The sequence below is a fragment of the Bos javanicus genome, chromosome 12 (assembly GCF_032452875.1).
Source record: "Bos javanicus breed banteng chromosome 12, ARS-OSU_banteng_1.0, whole genome shotgun sequence".
In the NCBI taxonomy this organism is placed as follows: Eukaryota; Metazoa; Chordata; class Mammalia; order Artiodactyla; family Bovidae; genus Bos; species Bos javanicus.
Window position 1 is genome coordinate 17,976,291 of NC_083879.1, and position 6,447 is coordinate 17,982,737.

Below are 6,447 nucleotides of genomic sequence, written 5' to 3' on the forward strand. Positions count from 1 at the left end.
CAAAACCCTCAGCAAACCATTGGCGATATAAGGAGGAACCAAATGGAAACTTTAGGAATGAAAAATACAGTAACTGAAATAAGGAAGTTCGGTGGTAGGCTCAACAGCAGAATGGGAGCAGAACAAAGACTCTGTGAACTGGAAGAACTGGCCTCCCCGCTCCATTTTTGTCTGCCTGCACTGTGATGACTCCATGGTAATTTCAGTTTGTCTTCTGAACATGCACCTTCGTCAGTGCATTAATTACACACGTGTGATATAATGAAAAGAATACATCGATACAGTGCATCTATCACGTGGATAAGAGTATGGGATGTAGAGCTAGACTGCCTGGACCCAAATCCTGGCTGTATGATTTGCTTGCTCTATAACTTTGAGAAATTTCTTCAACTGTTCATGCCTCAGTTTCTCTAGTGTTTATTCATTTATTCTGCCCATGTGGCATGGGGAATCCTAGTTTCCTGACCAGGAATTAAACCTGTGAGTCCTGCACGAGAGCATGGAGTCCTAACCACTGGACTGCCAGGGAAGTCCAATTTCCCTGCCTTTGAAATAGATGTACATCAAAACCAGGCCTAAAGTCATCATGCGTACAAAGTGAGTTAAATTGTATAAAAGTGCTTGAAACAGTGGCTGGAATAAGTGCTCGACAAATGTTAGCCCAAATTGTGAAGGAACATAAAGAAAATATGAAGCTAATAGTTCTGGAATCCAGATTTATTTCAATTAGGATGGTTTCCATTGAAAAATGGATTATATTTTAGTTCCTCCCCCGAAACAGAAGACTGGTATGGTACCAGGATACTACAAGATTGAACAATGCTGTGTTTCTCTGTGTTTGGTCATTAAGTGGAGCTGCCTGTCACAAACAACTCTACTCCCATTGTCTTGAGAGCTCTTTGCCCTTCCCTTAGGCAGTACTAAGAGCAATTTAATTTGGGGTTTCCTATAATAGAGAAACCCAAGGAGCCAGGTGACTAGTAAAACCAGAAATGTAAGTTCGTGGTGAAGAACAAACAATACCAAAAATTACCAAGAAGGAAGTAAGCAGGGAATCTAGTCTCCCTCCTCTCCAACCCCTCCCCAACACACACACACACATACATATTCATACAAGGTAAATGGTAGAAGTCACAGCAAGAAGTCCAGGGGTCGGACTCAGATACAGCTTAGCAACTGAACAACAATAGCAGCAAGAAGTCGCTGTCTTTCCTCCATTCCCCACCCTAATATAATGAGGGTGTTTCTTTAGAAAGAGGCTGAAACTAGGAGAGTGCAGTGATGTGTTAGAAGAATTTCCTTGTCAGAGATACACAGTATTTAGAACAGTGCCTGGTACATGGCTCTCAAAATATATTCCTTATTACTGTTGTCATTATTCTCATTTATAGTTCTTCAGTTTCCAAATAAATACCCCACTTAGGAATTATATGATTATACTTAGAATACAGAATATAAGCATAAGAATTTTGTCTTTTTCATTACGCTGGGACCTTTAACAGGGCTTCTCAAGTGGTGCAGTGGTAAAGAAACTGCCTGCCAAGCAGGAGATGCAGGTTCAATCCTTGGGCTGGGAAGATCCCCTGGAGAAGGAAATGGCTACCCACTCCAGTATTCTTGTTTGGGAAATCCCATGGACAGAGAAACTTGGCAGGCTACAGTCCATGGGGTAGCAAAGAGTGGGACACAACTGAGCAACTGAGCACACCTGCTGCACAAAGGACCTTTAACAGTCAATTATGTATTTTAGACACTCAATAAATGTTCACTGAATAAGTCAATGACTTAATTAATGAAATTAATCTAGACAGCAGGTTAGCCAGGTTACATGGGTAATTTTCAGATTGTTGACTTGAACGTAAATATCAATTTTGAGTTTAAGAATTTTATCATGAAACCGGTAATGGAAATTTGTCATTTTAATTTCTTGTCTTTTTATTATCTGATCAAGAATTTTATAAAGCTTATTCTGGTAAGTAGTAGGACATTTCGGCATGGGGATGTTGACCTGATAGCTCAGTTGGTAAAAAATCTGCCTGCAGTGCAGGAGATCCTGGTTCAATTCCCGGGTCAGGAAGATCCACTGGAGAAGGGATAGGCTACCCACTCCAGTATTCTTGGGCTTCCCTTGTGGCTCAGCTGGTAAAGAATCTGCCTGCAATGAGAGAGACCTGGGTTTGATACCTGGGTTGGGAAGATCCCCTGGAGAAGGGAAAGGCTACCCACTCCAGCATTCTGGCCTGGAGAATTCCATGGACTGTATAGTCCATGGGATCAAAGAGTCAGACACGACTGAGCAACTTTCACTTTCAGCATGGAATTACAAAACCTTGGGCAAGTGCATTATAACCAAAGTATTTCAGAGTGTGATCCAAGCATTGTGAAAAACTGTTAAGAAATGGTTTGCAGCCATCCTATACATTGTTCAAGAACTGATCATAGAATTTATGCAACAAATGAAACAGAAGTATCATTTCTATGACAAATCTACACAAGATAGTATACGCCTGAATTAACTGTTACATCTCCTGTGTTACTTTTCTGAGGTTGTATCTAACTTGATAAATGAATTAACTTGTCTCCTGTACAGTTGATATCAGCAGGCATTTGAAAATAAATCCATTCAGACCTTAAATTTAACTTTAATTATTGTAGATTGACCTGTAGAAACATAACACATTTATATTACAAACTATAAAGGTACTTATGTGACAATTAGCAATATTATAGTTAATTAATGCACTAAAAGAAAAAGACAACTCAGTTGAAAAATGGACAAAAGAGGTTTACTTAATTCTCAATGGAGTATAGGATATTAAAATTGTACATATATCCCATTCTAAATGAGCCTTTAAATTAATTCTGTTTAGGAAACTTTATCTAAAATTGCTTCATAAGACAATTCCAAATAGTTTGAAGATTTGAAATCCATCTCTTCAACATGAAGAATGGCTTCCCTTTGACTCCTGGTCATGATCAAGTGCTGTTGTATTCTTCGGTCCACTGCACCCTAGGACGTGAAGGATACAGAAGTAAAGGCAGTCTCTAGTGTCCACTCTGTCGCCTATGAATAGTAACAGAGCCAGCTGGTGTAAGCCCTAACTCTTTGGCTCCGGTCCTGATGAGAACTAAGAATTCCAAAGGAGATAAGTTTACAATCATTATAAGAATCTAGGCTAGCTATGCAAAGCAGACAAAACCAGCAGTTCTCAAACTTTCTGGTCTCAAAATGCTTTTATACCCTGAGACTTGTTGAGGATCCCAAAGAATTTTTGTTTCTGTGGTTTTATCTCTCAATGTTGTGTACCATCTTAATTTGAATTGAGAAAATTTAGATTTATTTAAAAATAACTAAAATAACCTATCACATGTTAACATAAATAGTATGCTTTTATGAAAAATAATTATTTCCAAAATAAAAAGCATTAATGAGAAGAGTGGCAATGTTTTACATTTTTACAAAGCTCTTGTACATGTTAAACAGTAAGATTCTCATATATATTTCTGCATTCAATCTACTGCAACATGTGTTTTGGTTCAAGTGTGTGAAGAAAACATGTACAGATATGTAATTGGGGGAAAAGGGGAGTACTTTGTTATTTTTATTATTTTCAGATAATTATGGATATTTGTCTTTGACACTACCCTGAAACTCAAAGGATGATAGTTTCTTAAAGATGTGCTGCAATGTAGAATCTGCAACTATATCAGTGAATTTCTCAGCCTGTTGTTTTGAAATCCATTGATCTATTGTGAATGTTGAATGAATATTTACCTATGCATGATTTTGTACCGGCATGTATTGATCATTTGAAAAAAAGTACTGGTTCACTGAGTTATGGAGCATTTGCCACATCCAAAACTTAGCTCCTGGGTTCCTTTCCCAAGCCTGCTCCTCCTGAAAGTTAATGTCAAGTATACTTTTCTAGTTGCTCACATCCCACATTTTCTTGCATATCCAATCCATCAGCAAATTCTATAGACTTCCCCTTCGAAATACATCTAGAATCCCACCACTTCTCAATCCTTCCATTAATACCACTGTTGGGCTTCTCTGGTATCAAGTGATAAAGAATCTACCTGCCAATGCAGGAGACACAGGTTCGATCCCCGGTCTGGGAAAATTCCACATGCCATGGGGCAACTAAGCCCATGCGCCACAACTACTGAGCGAACACTCTAGAGCCCAGGGGGCCACAACTACTGAGTCCATAGTGCCACAACTCCTGGAGCCCAAATGCTTTAGAGCGTGTGCTTTGCCACAAAAGAAGCGCCACAATGAGGAGTCTGCACACCGCAACTAGAGAGTATCCCCGCTTGCTGCAACTAGAGAAAAGTCAATGCAGCAACAAAGACCCAGCACAAATAACTAAAATTAAAAAAAGAAATACCACTGTTGTCCAAGTCACCATCATCTCTTACCTGCATTATTGCAACAGCCTCTTGACTAATAACCCAGCTCTACCCTTGCTCCCAGCAGCCAAAGTGGTCCTATGAAAATACAAGTTAGATCGTGCCACTTTGCGCGTCTTAGGGTAAAAGCCAGACTTCTTCGAAATGACCTGCAAAGCCATGGTCCAGACCTACTAACCACTAAGACTGAATCTCCCGTTACTCTCCCTTGTTTTTTCCACTCCAAGCATGCCAGCCTCCATGCTCTTTCTGAAACACATCAGGCATGTTTCTGCCTTGACCTTTAGACAGCTGTCATTCCTTCCTCGGAGAATGTTCTTCACCCATAAGCTGCCTGACTCACCCTCTCACCTTAAAGTGAAACGTAAACAGAGGAGTGAAAAGGTCAACATTTGGGTCAAGAATAGCACTGAAAGTATGTTGACAATAATGATCCCTATTAAGAATGGACCCAAAGCAGATCCCTAAGCCTTTCTGTACGCAACTAGTGAATTATGTAATTTAATTGCAGATACATAAATAGGTCATTGTTCAGGACCTTTACATCTGATATTAAGATCAGGCAAGAGTTTCTTACACAGGGATCACTGTGTAAGGTCACATGGGACATAATGGAAAACATATTTTTTCAGTTCTACTGAGAAATAGATATACATCACCGTATAAGTTAAAGTGTAGAGCATGATGGTTTGATTTATGTATATTGTGAAATGATATCACAAAAGGTCTAGCTAACATCCATCATCTCATATAGATACCATAGAAAGAAAAAACTCTCCCTGTAATGAGAACCCTTAAGATCTACCCTCTTGATGACTTTCCTATATACCATACAGCAGGCTTAACTATACTCATCATATTGTGTATTACAGCCCTAGTACTTATTTAACATTAACTGGAAGTTTGTAGCTTTCAACCACCTTCCTCCAATTCCCCCTACCCCGGCTCTCTACCACTGTTCACCTCTGAAAATTACAAAATTGATCTCTTTTTCTATGAGTTCAGTGTGTATATGTGTGTGAACTGGGGGTTGGTTGTTGTTAGTTTCTGAAAATCATTTTTTACAATATCCTTAGAGTAAGTAAAAAAAAAGCAAAATGGCTATCTGAGGAGGCATTACAAATAGCTGTGAAAAGAAGAGACGTAAAAGGCAAAGGAGAAAAGGAAAGATATACTTATTTGAATGCAGAGTTCCAAAGAATACAAAGGAGAAGTAAGAAAGCCTTCCTCAGCAATCAAAGAAATAAGAGGAAAACAATAGAATGGGAAAGACTAGAGATATCTTCAAGAAAATTACAGATACCAAGGGAACATTTCATACAAAGATGGGCTCAATAAAGGACAGAAATGGTATGGATCCAACAGAAGCAGAAGATATTAAGAAGAGGCGGCAAGAATACACAGAACTATACAAAACAGATTTTCACAACCCAGATAATCATGATGGTGTGATCACTCACCTTGAGCTGGACATCCTGGAATGCGAAGTCAAGTGGGCCTTAGAGGCATCACTACAAACAAAGCTAGTGGAGGTGATGGAATTCCAGCTGAGCTATTTCAAATCCTAAAAGATGATGCTGTGAAAGTGCTACACTCAATATGCCTGCAAATTTGGAGAACTCATCAGTGGCCACAGGACTGGAAAAGGTCAGTTTTCATTCCAATCCCAAAGAAAGGCAATGCCAAAGAATGCTCATACTACCACACAGTTGCACTCATCTCACATGCTAGTAAAGTAATGCTCAAAATTCTCCAAGCCAGGCTTCAACAGTACATGAACCATGAACTTCCAGATGTTCAAGCTGGTTTTAGAAAAGGCAGAGGAACCAGAGATCAAATTGCCAACATCTGCTGGATCATAGAAAAAACAAGAGTTCCAGAAAAACATCCATTTCTGCTTTACTGACTATGCCAAAGCCTTTGACTGTGTGCACCACCATAAACTGTGGAAAATTCTGAAAGAGATGGGAATACCAGACCACCTGACCTGCCTCCTGAGAAATCTGTATGCAGGTCAAGAGGCAACAGTTAGAA

The 6,447-nt window shown here is 39.3% G+C and overlaps 1 long non-coding RNA gene across 1 annotated transcript; it reads right to left on the bottom strand.

Moving 5' to 3' along the window:
* Positions 1–2,626: 2,626 nt before the first annotated feature.
* LOC133258222 (uncharacterized) lies at positions 2,627–6,132 on the bottom strand. Its single transcript, XR_009739867.1, has 2 exons — positions 4,423–6,132; positions 2,627–3,010 (listed from the first exon to the last, which is right to left on the bottom strand). It is a non-coding gene; the product is annotated as an uncharacterized LOC133258222 (long non-coding RNA).
* Positions 6,133–6,447: the final 315 nt, after the last annotated feature.